The sequence below is a fragment of the Zootoca vivipara genome, chromosome 1, assembly GCF_965207765.1.
Source record: "Zootoca vivipara chromosome 1, rZooViv2.hap1.1, whole genome shotgun sequence".
NCBI lineage: Eukaryota > Metazoa > Chordata > Lepidosauria > Squamata > Lacertidae > Zootoca > Zootoca vivipara.
In genome coordinates, this window is record NC_142582.1 from 36,046,007 (window position 1) to 36,065,089 (window position 19,083).

Below are 19,083 nucleotides of genomic sequence, written 5' to 3' on the forward strand. Positions count from 1 at the left end.
CTGAACAACTGTGGCTCCCCTAAATAAAGCTCAACATTTTACCTCCTCCCTGAAAAAAACTCAACAACTTTGACCTGAACCCCAAAAAGGAGGTAGATCACTGCCAGTTTTTAACTCTGTGAGTGGATCGCAATCTCTTGGGAGTTGGCCACCCCTAATATATCTGATGCGGTGGGGGGGGGGGTAAACACAACATGCTTTATTATGGTTTAAATGTTATATTTAACAATAACAACAAAGAGTCTTGTGCCATCTTAAAGATAGCATAAGCTTTTTTGAACTACAGGCCACTGATATATGAAATGTTTGGAGGAAAGAGGGAATTATAAACAGAGAGGCCATAAGGTAATGAAATGCAGAAAAGCACAGATGTTGATAATTCCATATTTGACACTCCAAAAAACCCAGCTGAGTTGATAACACAGGTATCCTGGCATTGGTAAGCCCCCCCACACACACCTCCGCTCTGGTCCCACCTATCACTGCCATGCAGCCATCAAAACTGGCCATGAAGCAATGCGGCAGTTGTGCTGAAAAAGTTCCACCACCCCTGCTTTCAGCCCAAGCCACCATGAACAGCAAATTTAGAACAGGCCCAACCAAGATGAAGTCTCTTCAGCATTTCACTTTATACATATATATCTAACCGAGCTACATTTGAACTACAGCTGACTTATCTTTTAAAGGGCCCTTTATTAGTACTCCCTGAGGCGCGGCTAAAACATTTTTAAGTCAATTGCAATTGTCTCACTTGTGAAGAGAACAAACCTATCAGTTTCTGGTGAGTTGCTTCATGGAAGGTTACAGGTCTCCATAGGGACTGCCTGTGATCTTTAGAAAGTGCATTTCCCTCCAGCAAGGCATAAACACTCAGGAGAATTGCTAAATGTCACTCAGAACCTATTACTGAACACTCTGTTGTTGCACTTCTCATTTTACTTACATTATGGTACAATCTCCTTTAAGTATATGAAAATCCTTCCTAAATGAAAAAAAGTGGATTCAGTCAGTTATGTGGAATAATAGTGTGTGTCAGTTTTCCCAGCCTAGAGAAAATAACTTTTTTTTATATAATCTATATAAAAATCCGTTATTTCTGCTCCAACAGGATGGAGCATGAAAAAAAAGTTTGTCTTTTTCACTGTTGTGCTTTCTTTTGGCTATTTCAAAATATTGTCTCCTGAAGTTTTAACAATACATTGATTACACAGAATTTTCGAGATCCTGCTTTGGAACAATTTCCTTGACGGAAATTAAGGCAGCAATCCTTACCTTGAGGTTACTCCCATTGAATTTAGTTGGACTTATTCCTAAGCAGTCATGCATAAGATTGCATTGCCAGGAATATGGGCTTGAATAAAGTGAAGCCTGTCCTGCTGTTCAAAGTGCTTCTACACACATGGATAGTGGCAAGTTGCAGGGTCTGGCAGCAGTTCCTTATCCCACGCGGACTTTTGCAGGGAGGCTGTTACTGGAAAAGAGAAGTTGAAATTGCTTGCAGAACCAATCTTCTGCCTTTCTGGATCTAAACCTTATGAGGAAATGACTGTGACAAAAGGTAATACAGATAACCTTAAAAAAAACAACTTACAGATCTGTCATTTATGACACCTTGTCCACAAGCATGTTCATTAATGAACAACAATTCAGAATGTGAACATTTCATTATTTGCAAAAATTCAATGGAATGTTAGTCTTGCTAAAAAGTTCCTTGCAACAGAACTTTGATAAGTTGCTTCCTTCAAAGTTTCGTGGTGGGCGGTGTTGCGGCTGGGCATCAGGTCATTGCAATGATCTGGCATGGGGGTGGGAGGTTGACGCCCCTTCGTGCCAACCTCCAGCTGTGTCACACCCTTGCCAGCCAATCAATACTGGCAGGGGGCATGGCTGCAGTGTGGCCAGGGGGCTTCCTTCTTTTGCCTCCTCGCCGGATCTCCCAACCCACCTGCTCTCTTTTTATGCTTTGGTATGACACGACTTTGCTATGGACAATTGTTGGCGGCCATATTGTTAGGGTTGGGTAGGAATTTTCTCACTTGGCAAATTGGCACCAGCCATTTGGTTTTCGCCTACCTTGTAGCGATCATCACAACTTTGTAAGGCGCTGTGGTCTAAACCACAGAGCCTAGGGCTTGCCGATCAGAAGGTTGGCAGTTCGAATCCCCGCAATGGGGTGAGGTCCTCCTGCTGCCAACCTAGCAGTTCAAAAGCAAGTCAAGTGCAAGTAGATAAATAGGTACCGCTCCGGCGGGAAGGTAAATGGTGTTTCCGTGCGCTGCTCTGGTTTTGCCAGCAGCAGCTTAGCCATGCTGGCCACATGACCCGGAAGCTGTACGCCGGCTCCCTCGGCCAATCAAGCGAGATGAGCTCTGCAACCCCACAGTCGTGAACGACTGGACTTAACAGTCAGGGGTCCCTTTACCTTTACCTTTAAGCCTTTGTTTAATGGAGGGGAGGTTGTAGCCTCTGCCTGCCCCTCCTCAATAAGGGTATCCTGTTAAAGGGATCCAGGGGTGTGTATCCTGTCTGATGCCTGGACATCAGCTAGGGCCATGCCACAACCCCAACAGGGACCCCTCGGGGTGCCCCTATTTGCTGTAGGTCATTAGGGCTCCCCTATTGGTGGTTTACCCTTAATTGAACTCCCTGCAGACGGGCGGGAGTTGAGATATAGCCTGGCTTCACCCAAACCACTCACATCTGTAACCAATAAAGTTGTGGCCTTTTTTTATCCCATGAACCTACTCATGTCCGTGTGTTTATTAATCAATAAGGAACGGTGGGGCACAGAGCCTCAGCACGCAAGCGTTAAATTTTTGTACTACTTCATTCATACGTTCAGAGACACCATAAAGTTGATGATATTCTGCTCCTTGGTACAGTGACACTTTCGTGTGAGAGATGTTCTACACAAAATAAACATGCTACAGCCTTCTAAGGACTGTATTATATATATATCAATTCATATAAAATAGATTTTTTTCAAAAATGAAAAGAAAAACCTTGTATTTAGAAAAGTAGCACATTAGCTATAAACCAGTCCAGAAATTTGTTTTTCTTTATAATCATAATTTCCAAAGGAGCATGCAATCTCGTGTGGTACAGTCTCAACAGGGTTGTATCCCATGATTCTTTACAGTGAGGGAAAATGGAATGTAATCATTTTGATTACATCACAACCAATGAGACTATGAAGGCATGCCTTTATGTCAGTCTCCTATACCTCCAATTTAGCATATCATTATCAGTCTGAAAAGACGAACCTGTACGTAAAGGAAGATTGTATTCCATGCTGCTCAGGTGGATTATGGTGCTGAGAACACCACCATTCTCATCTAGTTTCTTAGACCTTCTATGAGGGCTACCATTGGATCAACATCAGTAAAATAGTGCAGCAGAGCCCTGGGTATAAGTAGAACAGGTTCCCATGGAAACAGGCTCATAAAGCCAAATTTCAAGTTATATCCACCCCACGGAAACTGCTTGAAATAGCCTCCATATGTCACCTGCTCCATGGGATGGCAAGGATGTGCATTCTCCTTCAACAACAGTGTTTCATACGGCAAGCTACTGTACAAATTGTGGTAATTTGATCACCCTGCATTAGCAGTGAGAAAATTAGTGTTTTAAGAGGGGGAGGGCTTTTTTTACACCCACAGTCTTAAGTGTCTTCACAACTATGCCATCAATAACTAGTGTGTGGCTTCCCTTCCAGTCTCGCTGTAATACTTTCTTTCCAAGAGATGGGGCAGGAGGGGCGGGTGTGTGGTGCACTCCTAGTAATAATTATATTGTTCCCCCCCAGAAAATGAATCCGTGTTAGACTTGTTAAGTCCAATACCCTGGGGTTCTAGGGCTGACTGTTAAGGTTCATCATAGGCACTTGTGGCAATCTTTTCATACATTTTTTTTGTATGAGTTGGGGAATGAGGCCTTCCAGGCTCAACTGAATCCCATCAATGGAACCCTTGTGCAAAAACTTCCACTTGTGCAATGGGACTCCCTCCTCTCCTCCCTCTGCATCCCACCTGTGTTTCCTGAAATTAAATTCCCTCCAAGAATGTGTGGGGTGGAGGGGGTCATTCCGTTTGGCAAGCCAAAATGCTTGTGCTGACAGAACAACCAGAAGAGCACTATGCTGAATTCCTCTGTTTTTTGAGCTGGCTTTTGAAACACATTTTTTTTTATTAGTATCTTGATTTCTGAAATCCTATCCACCTTCCTCAATCAATATTCTTGAAGATATGGCCAATTATTTTAATCACATATGAAACCTCCATCGTTATCATATTGTTTCCCTCCCGCTTTAATCAGCCTGCTGAGGGTTTATTGTTAACTGGGGCACTTCAAACAAATTTTAGATATAGGGTACAATCAAAAGACTTCCTTTATTAATGGGGAAGTAGGGCTGCCAAGCTTATTTTGTGTTTTCTTTTTGATTGATTATTTCACAGCATGTTGAATTCCAGCGGGGGGGCGTGCGAGGTGGAAATAACATTGCTTTCTAATATGAACTCAGTAAAATCTTTGCATTAAAGTCAGATGTTCGGCATTAAATTGTTGTTGTTGTTTAGTCGTTTAGTTGTGTCCGACTCTTCGTGACCCCATGGACCATAGCACGCCAGGCACTCCTGTCTTCCACTGCCTCCCGCAGTTTGGTCAAACTCATGTTCGTAGCTTCGAGAACACTGTCCAGCCATCTCGTCCTCTGTCGTCTCCTTCTCCTAGTGCCCTCCATCTTTCCCAACATCAGGGTCTTTTCCAGGGATTAAATATCCAAAGCTAAATTGGTGTCCTTGATTTTTCTATTATAAACTTTATTCTACATAATCATACTAGTGCTAAATAAACAAACATTCTGTGTCTATTTCCCTAAATTAAGCATGTTTTTCTTTAACAGAGCTTTGCTTTTGCCTAGATGTGGGAAAGTAGCTTGAAATGGTACTTAACAACATATTTGTCAGTATTTAGTGCGGAAGAGCGGCCAGATTTTTGGAAAGGCATCTGAATTCTTTTTAAAGTGTTCATGGATGTATCTCAGCTCAACTTCTGACACTGGAAGAGCACCAGGATGCTCACAATGAACAGGTTGTGCCAGCTACGTTTACCCTGATTCACTTCAGCATGACTGTCTCCTCTTGTTCATCCTGAACCGTAATTGCAGAGCTTGCAAGCTATAAAGGTGGCTATAAACTCCCAGGCTGCAAAAGGCCTCTGCCACAAAGAGGAAGATAAGAGGCAGCAAAAGTGACTTTGTGGAAAGGGTGAATCAACACTCAAGACACAAAGAGAGGATCAGTCATTGAGAAAGGCATGTGTTGTACATGCCTGTGCTTGCTTACTCAGAAGTAAATCCAACTGAGTTCAATGATACTTACTCTCAAGTATGGACAGCTAGCATTCAGCCTTAGGATGGGTTGTTTGAACCTGTTCCGCTGCTGTTTTGCAAAGTGGCTAGCTGCCTCTTTTTAAACTTCACTAGTTCTGCAACTATTTCTTTTTCCTCTATGGCATTTCTGAATATTATTACAGTTTTCTGATGTGGCATTTTGCCAGGCATGGAGCAAAATGATGGATAGCTAGTCATGCTGTGAGCAGTTTATTGTAGTTAAGGTCAATTCTTGAATCATCTCAGCCCATTTTTTCCCATTACGCTTGAGGGGAAAAGCCCTTTTCATATTTTCCATAGTTTGCTTAAACCTTTCAATTCATTCCCTATGGGAGGGAATGAGCTGCTGTTTAGAATTATTTAAATGTTTCAGTTGATAGCATCGTATGAAAAGGTTGCTCTTAAATTCTGGTTCTTCATCAGATTATAACACAGGGAGGCAGCTGACAGCACAAGAAGCGTTAGCAAGATCACTTTACTGATAGCAAAAAAAAGTTTTTGGCTCCATTAATATATTGTATTAGCCATAGTCTCCCTCAAGATCAAATTCAGAAATGTAGAGCTGATGGGATATTCCTATTCCATCTGGCTCCATGCAGTTATGACTGTAGCATTGTCTGTAGTGCCAACCAGAAAATATGGAGAACTCTCAAGATTCCACTATATGGGAGGATGCTCTAAATATATTTTTGCCAAATGTTGGCTCAAGCTAAGATATGAGACAAGCCAGAGCAAAACTGAGTTACTCGACCATTCGCGTCGTGTCTGCTCGGAAGCTATTATTCCACCTTTCCTACTGGTTGTGGCAGGTAAATTTCTATGGTAGCTCCATGGTTTGATGGGTTGCTGGACTTGAGGCTTGGGCTCGCGGGGCCACATAAAAATGGGCCCTGGGTCACAGGTTGCCCACCTGTGCTTTAAACATTCAAACTCTAATCCCGACTTCATCTATCTCCCTTCCCTTCCCTTATAATGCCACCTGAAGCAAGTCATTTTCACCCTGTTCATGGCAGAACCGGCCCAGAGCATTGGTTGTGGTGTATTCAGTGACACAGAAGTTATTGTAAGAATCCCAGTGAAATATCTTGGAGAAACTTTGCACTTGAAACATCCACATTGGTAATGCGGGCATCACAGATGTAAAAACTAGCTGCCAATTGCCCCCCCACGCCAACCCCAACCCCCCAATAACAGTATTACTGACCACATCACTAGTTTGACATGAAAATTGCTTATTGATTCTCCCAAACCATACTAATATAATTTATGAGTACTGGGGAAATTCCATATTTGCTATAACACCGAAATCTGTATCATTATTACCTGGGTAGAATTAGGTTCAAAACACCAAAAATAATAACAATATTATTATTTTTTGAAAAATGTATGTATGTATGTGTGTGTGTAATAAGTCATTTGTTACAATCCCACTATCGATTCATATAAAATAAACGTTAAAATTCATACAAATGTATGTGAAATGAACAGAAAATTGTGTGCTTTTCCTGAGTAATTCTACTTTGCAGAAAATCAATGCAACCTGGCTTACAGTAAGTGATTTTCAGCCATTTTCCATTTTCAGCCAAGCAACAGTGAAGCAAGTAATTGGGATACATCGCTACTGGATATATTACAACTAAAAGATTAAGTGTGTACTATTACCCCCACAAATAAAACTCATAACTCTGATACAATCCTACGCTTTCTTTGGATGAAAATACATAAAGTATATATGTACAACAATAACCTACCCACATAACATGATTACACTTGCTTCTTAAAAATAGCGTTCTTATCCCTGCTTGCGGCTTATTCAGCACCACTGGAAAGATATTAGTCAGGTACGCAGCATGGCATGGGCTATTCAGAGATCCACCAGCTGTATGAATTGTTTACAGAAGGAGTGGAAAATAAACTTTGTCTAGAGATCTGATCGTTACTTTAAACAAGCGATTTTCAAAGATGCTTTGGATGGCATGCAGTCTTGATACTATAGTGAAAGCTGGTAACTTAATGGTTGGAACTGCTTTCCCTGCCTAATTCCAGTTTATTATTATAGTGAATACAGGCATCCTCCCACTTACGAGCATGCGACCTGCACATGACCACGTATACGCACGGCTCCAGGAAATAAGCAAATAAATGGATTTAAACTGCAAAAAGGGCGAAACTGGCCCGGAATGAGTGGGGAAATGACTAGCAACCTCAGGAACCTTTGCAACTGCAATCCCATGAGACTTTGCACCAGCCTTTAATCCCCGTGGAGAGTTAGAGTTTGAGAAAGGAGGTTTGGAGGGAGTGATTGTGGTGCAGTTTGGCAGTCTTTTGTGGAATTTCGGCTTTTTAGATGCTGTTCCCCACTACTATACATGCTTTCACACATATGTGCAGTACCTGGGAATGTAAACCGCGCATAAGTTGGGTGAGCTTGTACGGCACCATTTTGCTCATCAGATTGAGGTGGTTTAAATGAGTTTAGGAAGCTTCAGGCTTACATGGTCACCCTCCTCCTCTGAAACAGCCCTGAGGAGAGGAGCAGTTTGGAAGCTTTTACATCTGTTCTAGATTAACCATGTCATCAGACCTGACAAGCTTGCCATGTCATCCAGAACAAACAAATTGTGGTCAATCTTAACTATGGTTTATTGAAATTGTAGTTTTAATAGCTAGTTTGTCCCCCCCCCCGCTAGTCAAAGATCATGACAACATCCAAAGAAGGAAGGAAGGAAGGAAGAAAGAGAAAAACAGCAGCCACTACATTTGCAGTAAAACCATGGTCAAATCCACCAAAATTTCTTATTACATAGAATAAAAAGTACCGTACTTTTCCATGTATAAGACTAGGTTTCCCCCCTTAACTAAAAAGTGGGTAGTGCATAGGGTGGACGTTTGATTGGTTGCTACCGCGGCTGTCAGAGGCTATTGTGCATGTTATTGGTTGCTGCGTCAATGGGTGGTGTTTATTGGCCAATGCTGCGGCAATTGGGTTGGTGATTGGGGGACAGACAGGAGGTGGATTTTGTGAAGTGTGCGGGTGAGCGATTTTCGGCATTCCCCCCTGAAAAAAGCTCAACAAACCTCAGTAATCCCCTCCCCAAAAAGCTCAACAACTCTGGGCAATCCTCCGCAAAAAAAAAGCTCAACAACTTTTTGCCATCTCCCCCATTTTCTGAAATTTTAGTCTTATACATGGGGGCATCTTATAGACAGAAAAGTACGGTGATTCTCAAATAAAATATGCAGATTAGATATCAAAGTCCCCGTTGCAATTGGCCGCTAGCCCATCCAGTTATTTCTTCCTAAGTGGAATCTACACACATATGAAAAATACTATTTTTAAAAGCGTTTTTTAAAATACATTGAATTTTCCATAAGGCTCTCCATTGCCATCTAGTGTCACATTGCATATTGCACTTAAGACACACTTAAAACGTTTTATTTACAGCTGTATAGCTGAGTCTCTAATCTTCCTAGCTGCCAGGGCATAGAGAGCCACCTTATAAGTCACTGAGTCATCAGTATCACTCATTAACCATTTCACCCTATCCACCCTAGATAGATTTGTTTTCTTCATGAAAAGGGATTTTATGAATCAATTTCTTGGGTCTGTAAATAGTGGACATTGTAGGGATCCCTGACCATTAGGTCCAGTCGTGACGGACTCTGGGGTTGTGGTGCTCATCTCGCATTACTGGCCGAGGGAGCCGGCGTACAGCTTCCAGGTCATGTGGCCAGCATGACAAAGCCGCTTCTGGCGAACCAGAGCAGCACACGGAAACACCATTTACCTTCCCGCCGGAGCAGTACCTATTTATCTACTTGCACTTTGACGCGCTTTCGAACTGCTAAGTGGGCAGGAGCTGGGACCAAGCAACGGCAGCTCACCCCGTCGCAGGGATTCGAACCGCCGACCTTCCGATCGGCAAGCTCTAGGCTCTGTGGTTTAACCCACAGCGCCACCTGCGATGGCAAATGTCCTCTACACATGGTTGCCCACAGTTTTCAGTAACTATAGATAAGGTTAGTCACAGTTCGAAGTTAAAACTTAACACTAAGCCGTGGTTAATCTACGTAAAACAAAGGGGACGTTTCCAGTCTCCTTGGGGTGCAGCAAAGAGGAGCTTGAGATCCTGAGATTCATTACAGCTCATCCTGTAATTGTTACATGCATTACACGTGAACCAGGCTCGTGTGGCGTTATTGAGAGCAATGGGATAGTTTCCTAAGAAATAACTGTTTTATGCCAATGTGTAGGTATGATAGTTTCAGGAAAATTGCTGGGATGTCATATTTCAATGCAGATATTGGACAAACTAAATTAGGAATGAGACTGCCATGCTAAATCATTGCTTTTTTATTTTGGCCTGCAAGATCAAGAAACAGTCATGACATTCTTAATGGATCAGAATTTTACTTCATCGTGAAGAATATTAACAGCAATCACACAGGGAATGTAATGGAGCCAAGGAGCTCCATTGTGTTCTGAGAGAGGGGCTTCAGTGTCTTGGCATACCTCCTTGCATCTCCTATATCTATCAGAAGAAGTGCAAAATAAATCAATATATGTAAATTTATATAATTTACACAGTTTAGGTCTCTCCCCTCCCTTACAGCTTATTAATCCACCCCAGCACAAATGCACATTGATTAAATTAAAGAGCAATGAGAGGCCTTGATGTGATCACATCAGGATTCCTTTTTCGTGCCCTGCTTTAAATCACTGACAGTTTGCTTTCATATGCATGGACTAAATCACAGTGGAAATGGGGGAACTTAATCTGTTCGTGTGAAATCACAGCAAGCCACCCTTTCTACCTTGTGATTTAAAATCATGTGTGATTCAGTGAAGCACTTTTGTAAACTGTAAGGGGGGGGGGGATGACGTGAAAATTGCAGACATCATATACCAATTTTTAATATTTAATTTCAAAATTATATTTGTGGAACTGGAAGGCAGGTGGCATGGAACCTAAGGCTGTGCAAATTCACTGAGCAATACTGGAATGGAAAAAGGAGAACTCTGTTCAGCCCTAGACTTTTCTGCCTGTGCAGACTGTATTCCACAAGTACAGATTTCAGTTGGTCAGTGTAGTACCAACCCATTGCCATTTGGGTTTTTTTTTTTTTTAAGGCAGGTGATAACACAACATCTTATCTATGACAAGGAAAGACTGTTCGTAAAAATCCATGACGTATTTTTAAGCTGAAGTGAGAGATGCTGTCCACTATAAATTTTATGGCTTCTCAAATGCCTGGAAATCTTGGGTTTTAATGAAGGCAACACAGTTTTAAATATAGCCGTTATGGGTAGCTCATGCAGCACTGCAGATTTCAGTGCTTCCCTTGGGCACACACCGATGGAAAGATGCAGGGGTTAGTTTTCTGTTAAAATTTAACTACTGTATCTGAGATCAATCTTACCTTTGACGGAGAGCTAATGCCCTTATACCAAGTATTTATTATTGAAGCCCATTGATATGATTTATAGCACATGATGTGGCCATTAAGACGTAACATTATTATGGAGACATATGCTTTTTTTATTATACGTGTGGTGCTTGTTGTGCACATTTCACCCTACCTGACGAGCAACACATTCCATAGCCGAGAACTTTGATCTCTAGCGTTGCCTCGGCAATTTATGAAACTGCAGAGCTGGAAAGGACTGAGGTCCGGTGCCCAAAGGCTGTTCTCTCCCTCTCGGTGCAATCTGTCTAAAGGCACACAGGGAAGCACAGTGTGTTATGTAACCAGTGATGCTAACCCATGAAAGTTTGGCCCATAGTAAATCTTTATGTGCTACAAGACTCATTGTTTTGGCACAGAAGAGAGAGTCTCCATTCCATCATTTCTGTGATCACAGCCACTTCGAAACGTACTGCTCTAAGTATTGACATTAGAACAAAAAGTATTAATGTGCATTTCCCCAATAATCAGCCTGCAGGGGCATAGTGTGTGGGGTGCTGGGTATATTTTTTCGGGGGGGGGGGGGTAGGGTGCGGCACATTTGGCTCCTTGCACCACCTTGCCAACCCTGGGCCACTTTGCAAGGTTGGGATGATCCAAACGCCACGTCAGGAAGTTCACATTTGCCATGCAGACCCAGTGATTTTTCCGTTTTTAATTTGTCGGTTAGATGTAGAATACCTAAAACATGGCTTTATTTAGGTGCTTAGATATTTTGCCGTAACATCACTTTCTTGGCACATGTATTTATACCAATAGATATGCAAGCTGTTGAATGCAGTCGTGTTGTATGTGATATCATTCGTTCGTGTATATATAATTGCACTTATCTAGAAGTCTGCAGTCAGCAAGAACATTAAAAACACTCACTTTCCCCTCAGTGAAACTTTAAAACCCCTTGCAAGGAAATTACTGGAAATAGTACTTAACCTTTATGTGCCATGATCTTAGAATGTCTAAGCCCACACTTTCAGGCAGACCAATTAAGCACTATATATATAATAATAATATTGGCTATACCAATGCCAATAACAACTCCTAAGCATTAAACTATATGGAAGAGAAATTCAAGAGTTAAACTTGCATCATCTTCCAGTAACAGTTTTAATGAAAAACCACCTGTTTCATAAATTTCCTCTTAAAATATATTTTTGTAAAAAGCCATTAAAATTTTAAGACTGTTTTAATCCCTGATTCTCCTGTTGGCTTAATACCTCAAAGGGTTGCATTAACTTTGCAACTATATATATATATATATATATATATATATATATATATATATATGGTGGTCATTTAAAAGATGAATATGGAGAGTGTGCTTGCAATAAAGCATGAAATTTATTGAGAGTGTGCTTGTTATAAAGCATGAAATTTATTGAAGCAGTTCATTTTTAAAAAATTTACTATAAAAGATTACAATCAGCAACCCTGCAGGAACAATAGTCATATATTTCACAAATAGCTTCCTCTGTCCATGGCCACATTTGCTCTCTCTTCTAACTTGGAAGGGTAAGCTAAAAGAAAAAAGAATTTGTATATTGCATTAAGCAGCGATGGGGTGGTATTTATGAATGTGTGGTCTGTGTAAGAGAAGGGGAGATGCCCTTGAGCGGAGAGAAAGGCAGAGGTGTATGCTTGGCTGTTTATATGTGAAGTGTATGAGAGAGGTCTGTATGAGCAGAGGGTGCGTGTGTGTGTGAGAGAGAGAGAGAGGGAGAGAGAGAGATTATGAGTGTGGTGTGACCACCTTTTTCTGGTACTGGGGACAGTTCCCTGTTGTTATAGAACAGGCATCCCCAAACTTCGGCCCTCCAGATGTTTTGGACTACAATTCCCATCTTCCCCGACCACTGGTCCTGTTAGCTAGGGATCATGGGAGTTGTAGGCCAAAACATCTGGAGGGCCGCAGTTTGGGGATGCCTGTTATAGAACATCAATGACATCATTATGTGTGTTGTGGGAGGGGCAACATTGTGCAAGGTCAGGCATAGGCAAACTCAGCCCTCCAGATGTTTTGGGACTACAACTCACATCATCCCTAGCTAACAGGACCAGCGGTCCTGGATGATGGGAATTGTAGTCCCAAAAACATCTGGAGGGCCGCGTTTGCCTATGTCTGTGCAAGATCCACAATCTGAGTCAGAAGGACATAGCTGAGTTCCAACATTAAGCACGAGGTTTTGGGAAGGGGGTGGTGGTGAGGCCAGACAGTATTAAGACCCATGATTAAAGAGAAGCAACAGGGCAGTATTCTCCCATTCCATTCCCAATAAAGGGCATCAATCAGGGTGACCACATTTGTTTCAGTATCATACCAAGACCTGAAGCCAGACTGAATCTGCACCACCCTGATCTCCTAGAGAAAAATGTAGATTATCATAAGGATGACAAACCAATCATTAAGGTATCAGCCCCTTATGCATCTTACAGCCCCACATGGTCCACTGGGGCCTATGTGTTGTGCCCTTTTGCTATTCTCTTTCAAACAAGTATACTTCTTTCACTCTTCACAGCTCGTCGCACCTTATTATCGGTGCTGCGCTCTCCATATTTCTCTCAAGTCAATAAAGTAAAAGAAACTTTGTTGTACAATTTCCCTATGACAAAAGAGTGGGCAGAACAGGAAACAAATGGAGATTAAATAAACTATGATCAATGCACAGTATGTGATTCACTCTGCTGGGCATATTTATGCCTTGCCCATTCAAGAGCAGTTATATCGTCTAAAATGAAAAGCTTGCAGTTCTCTAACCGTGCAACAAAACAGAGTAATTTATCCCCAATTGGATCCATTCATTAGGTTTGTCATTCTTTATAGTTGATCTTACATTAACACGTTTCCCCACCATATGTGTTTCTTTTCAGATCCCAGTCACAACCAAACAAGACGAAGGTGCTAAAATCACTTGAACTAGGCTGAGTACATTTAGAACAGTCAAACTTTGTAGGTTAACTGCCTCTCATTGAAATCTAGAGGGCGGCGGCAGCATAACATAGTTCAGGGGTATTCGTTACAAATCAGAATGGATGCCTAAGTTGGTGGGGGTAGAGGAGAGAGATGTGGGCATAACCCACTTTCTACATACACATCCCAGGCACAAATGCCAGCACAGGAGATTATTTATATATGGATCAATGGACACCTCCCCCCCCCCTAGCTTGGCTGATGCTCAGTCACATAGGTGACAGGAGACACCAACCTTTTGGGACCCATGGGCCCATATGCAAAGTTGAAAAACAATCCTGGGCACCACATACAAACACACTGACTTATTTATTGGCTACAATAGACTGCTTATTTCAGTGGGGGAGGGGGCACATGTGCACCCAACAGGCATAAATTCACTGAAACGAACTATTAATTTCAATAGGTGGCCTAGATAAACCTCCATAAATGCATCCTTCCTCCCCTCTTCTCTATTTTTTTTTAAAAAACTTGGCTTAACGAACCTATAACATAGTTAAAACAAATGCAAAACACTTATGTAAAGGCACCCCCTGATTTGCACAGGTGTTGTGTTCTGGGTCATTGTGCATGACAGCAGAGCATGCATAAGCCCACTCTGCCCCCTTTTCCGGCAGCTTCTGGGTTGCTGCAATGCACACCTGTGCTGTTGTGCATCAATTGGACGTGTGTAAATTGGTAGTTGCCTGTACTGTATATTCAAACACTACCCATCTCACCAGTACTGCCCATGCTTCTCTGCTGAGCATGTATATTGATTTATGCTAGAATTTTCACTGCATTGTGGTCCACAGAGAGAGAGAGAGAGAGAGAGTGAGTGAGTGAGAGAGTGAGTTTAAAGGTTTCTGCTTGGGCAGAATGCGAGAAGTTAAACAATTAGCAAATTTTTTGACAGATGGTAGCAGTGGCTCATTCAAATATGCCTCATCATTTCTACGTCCACCATTACAAAGTGGGAATAACAGTAACCTTGAATGTGTGATAATATATCTTTCCTGCATATTTTTTTTTAATGTCAGGTTAGATGTAATGGAAATGCATTTATTCTTATTTATCAGATTAGTGACAATTGAAAACTTACCAAAGCAAACTAAAATATCAGAGAGAATGAAACCAATCCATAAAGAAAAACTGACAAATTGTTCTTGAGTTCATCTACACACACAAAAAGGAGATAAATTGAACCATTGTTTGTGTATCTGCTCGGCAGTAAGCTCCCATGCAAGTGTGCATGGCACATTATCCTTCGTGTGGCCCACTGCCCACTTATCTGGCTGTAAGTTCTGTTCTACTCAATGGTACTTCTCAGCAGACATTACAGGGTTCTGCTATGAGGCTGCCATCCTGTACACACTTACTTGAGAGTAACCTCTGCTGAACTAAAAAGGATTTACTTCTTTCCCACCTGCACTCTGAAAGGGTACAGTCAGGAAACTGGTTTAGCACCTCCTCAGCTGTTTGTGGAAACTAAGCTTAAAAAGGAGAGGAATGCCGTCTTTGCTTACAGGGTAAGGTATTACTTTGATCTATATCAACAAATTTGTAACAGTAGAGGTACTCAAGCACAGCAGTAAACATAGCAAGAACACCCTATGTGAAAGGATAAAAGCAGGGTCTAATTGTCAAAGGCAACATTTTTATTTTATCTGCACAAACCTAAGTGAGTTGTACAATTGACCTGGAAAGCTACCCAGCAGGCATCATTTCCACCATGCCAGGATAAAATGGGCTGTAGTGTAATGACTGACAGAAACATCTGCTAGTTAATGTGGTGTTTTATACCACCTTCTGCTGCTTCGTTCAATGAAAGGTAAAAGGTAGCCATTGGCCATTATAGTAATGGATGCCAGGAAAGAGCTCTAAAACTCGACACAAGGTACATACTGTCAAACTCCCAAAGTTAAGGTGGGGGCAGGCAATCCAGTTGAACTTTCCACGGGTTAGAAAATTAAGATGATTCAACTCATGATGTTTGCTTTTTCAGTTGCCCTTGCTCCAAGGGGGCAACCACCATGGGTAGGTCTGTGTCCATGCTTTTGGAACACAACTGGGATGGGCTCTAACTCAGTGGACCTCAAAGGGTGTGGTGTGCCACACTGTGTTGATGAGGAGATGAAAGTTGGTCTCAAATTAGTTCGCACCTCTCATTGAGGTACAAATGAATGAGGCTCATTTGTAATTATATTTTAGAAATGATTGATGTTCTTATGTAGCTGCATTGTTTTATACTTTCTGGATGTCCCTTGATCATATCACAAAGTAGTTGTGTTCTATGTTATAAATCAAGCACTGCTAGGAGTTGTTTCTTTTTAGTTTCCAATGTGTTCCTTATCAATGAAAAAATAGGTGTGGAAGTTTTTATTCCGAAAGTGTGGCCCGGAAAAAAAATGGTTTGAGAGCCACTGGCCTAACTGCTAAACTTTTATGGTTCACTGTGTTGTATTTCAGTTATTGATATTGAATATTGTTGCTATTTTGGTAGTAATATTATATGATTGTTTAATGTGTTTAGAAAGGATCACGACCAGTTGCCATCGTCCAAGATAGAAATAGGGGGAAAAACACAAAACCCAATTTCTAAAAGCAACAAATTATTCATAAAAAAGCTCTAAAAACAATATCTTACAAATTGTAGAAAACAATAAAACCAGATTTACAACTATGCAATCAATATTCCATAAGTGACTAGGGAGGGCTGGCCCAAAACATTTTGGCACCTGAGGTGAACCACAAAATGGTACCCCGCTCTGCCCCAGACAGGGTAGGAAGCGTAAGTGAAGAACTACATCAGGAACAAGGGGAGAAATAAAGATCCACTGGGAACAAGAGTGAGAGGAGACCAGCAGTGCCTCCTATTGGCCAAAAGACCACTGTATAGATGGCATTGGGTGAGCAGATCTGGCCCTCAAGGAATGCACTGCAGCTGTCGCTACCACTGATCCTGCCACCTAAGGCAGTTGCCTCACCTTGCCTCATGGGTGGGCTGGGTGAAAGGCACCTCTGGGGGCATAAAGTGTTCAGTGCTTCACCTGAAGAGCACAGTGGCTGAGTGAGGGAGAGGAAGTCCCTTAGGTAACCTGATCCCAAACTGTTTAGGGCTTTAAATTCTATAGGCAGAAACTTGAACTATGCTCAGTAGCATATCGGCAGCTGGCGCAGCTCCCTCAGCAGAGGCATTATATGGTGTTGGCCTGATACTGCAAGTCAACAACCTAGCTGCTGCATTCTGCACTAGCTGCAGCTTCTGAGTATAGCCCCACATAGAGGGTGCAATAGCAATTAAATTCATGATTTTAATTATGTTTGTATTTTATGGTTGTTGTTGGCCAAGCCGGGATGGTAGCCAACAGGAAGAAGGGCAGAGTAGAAGAACAATTAAATTATTAATTGTTGTTGTTGTTATCACCACCACTACCTTAGTTTGTACAATATGGCCTAGCTACCACTGTGCCATGTGAGCCCAAGAGCCACATAGCAGGTTCTCCCCTTAAGGAGAGAGCATGCATAGCTGCCAAGTTTTCCCTTTTCTCGCGAGGAAGCCTATTCAGCATAAGGGGAAATCCCTTTAAAAAAGGGATAACTTGGCAGCTATGAGCATGGGTTGTGGAAGGGTTAACAAGACATCCCGGGGGCTTGTTGGGCGGGTCAGTTTGGATGGCCTCATGCGCAATTGGTGGGTCTGCTGTTGCTGGTGAATTTGGTATGTTGCAAATGATTGATTGACAGCCATAGCCCTATATATGCTTAGTGTGCAGCTTACAGTTTCACTTTGCTGTTTGCAACGAATCGCCCGCCCGCCCTCCTCTATATTTAGGGTTTCTCTGCGCTTGACATTGCTGCGCCTGTCATGGGGTCGCCTGTTTTGGATCAGGGGCCTGGTAGGAATTTTGCCCACCTGGCTGATTGGCTGGTGCCAGGTGGTTTTTGCCTACTGCATAGCAAATTGTCACAACTTGTAAGGTTGCGGTTAGGCATTGGTTCAAATTGGATGGTGGAGGGGTATGGATTTTGGTTGGGCTGCCCCTCAAATTGCTGCTGCGTTTAGGGGTATTCTGTTAAAGGAATCCTACGGCTCCACATGTTTGTCCGTATCTCCAGTAGGGGCCAGGAGCATCTGAGAGAGAGGTGAAGGGCTTGGGCCCCTGCCCCGTCCTCTCTCAGAGGGTGCTCACCTATACTGGTTTCCCTAGTTTGCTAGCGGGAGTCAGATCTGTCCCAGGCAGGGGACAGATGGCTGGAACCAATGCCTAAGCAACCACTCACATCAGTTGTATTTAAATAAAGTTGTGGCCAAATTAATGCCAAAGACCTTAAACTTAAAATCTTGTGTGAAGTGTGAGTTATTTTTTTTTGGGGGGGGGAGGGATGTCTTGGAACCTCGGCACGCAACTACCCTACAATGTTCTCAAATATTTCAAGCATGAACGAGATATATTTAAACCTAAACGAGAAGAATAGTATTTCTTATTCTCCATGGGGGTGGGGAGGGAAGTGAGACAGAATTTAAGAAGCCAAAGCGTTCAACAAAACAGTGAAACTCCCCCAACCCCACAAGCCTCTGCCAACTTGCTATAGTAACTTGAATGAAGTAATGTTCCCACAGAATAACAAATGACGTTTTTTGTTTAATCCCTGTGTACAATCAGTCTGTACAAATTACAAAATCAATGGTCATTCTTTGTTCATTTTGTCTGCCTTTCTCCAGCTTATCAACATTAGTTACTTGTTGATATTTCTGCTGTGATGAATGAGTTGCCTGAAATCCTTCCTATTTAAAGTCCAGGCTCACAGCTTAGTTTGCATTCCATACCTTTAATGTGCATTTTAGTAGATGGCAGAAATAGTAAGAAACATCCCCCAGTCGTCCTTATTTACCAGAAATCCTCATTTCCTGCACCCGACTCTTGTAAATCAAAGTCCCCTTTAAAATGCCTTTTAAAAATGTTGTTGTGGAGAAGCTTAGTCTCACTGTCATCTAAAAGTATGCCTCTTGACTTAGGAAACCTTCATGCTGCATGGGAAAGTGAGCAAAACAAAAAATTAAGGCCCACAGAGCTAGACGTTTATGGTTAGTATTAGTTGATTTCCATGTACATCAATTCTCAAATAGGTACTCCTGCTGCCTTTGCTCCAGGACATGAAAATTCCATTTTCTGCTGCCTGACATCTAACCAAATTAAGTAACCCTAAACACTTCCTAGTGTGATCATCTCTGAGCCAGTGGTGGCTAACGGTGGCAAATTAATTGCAACCCAGACTTGGA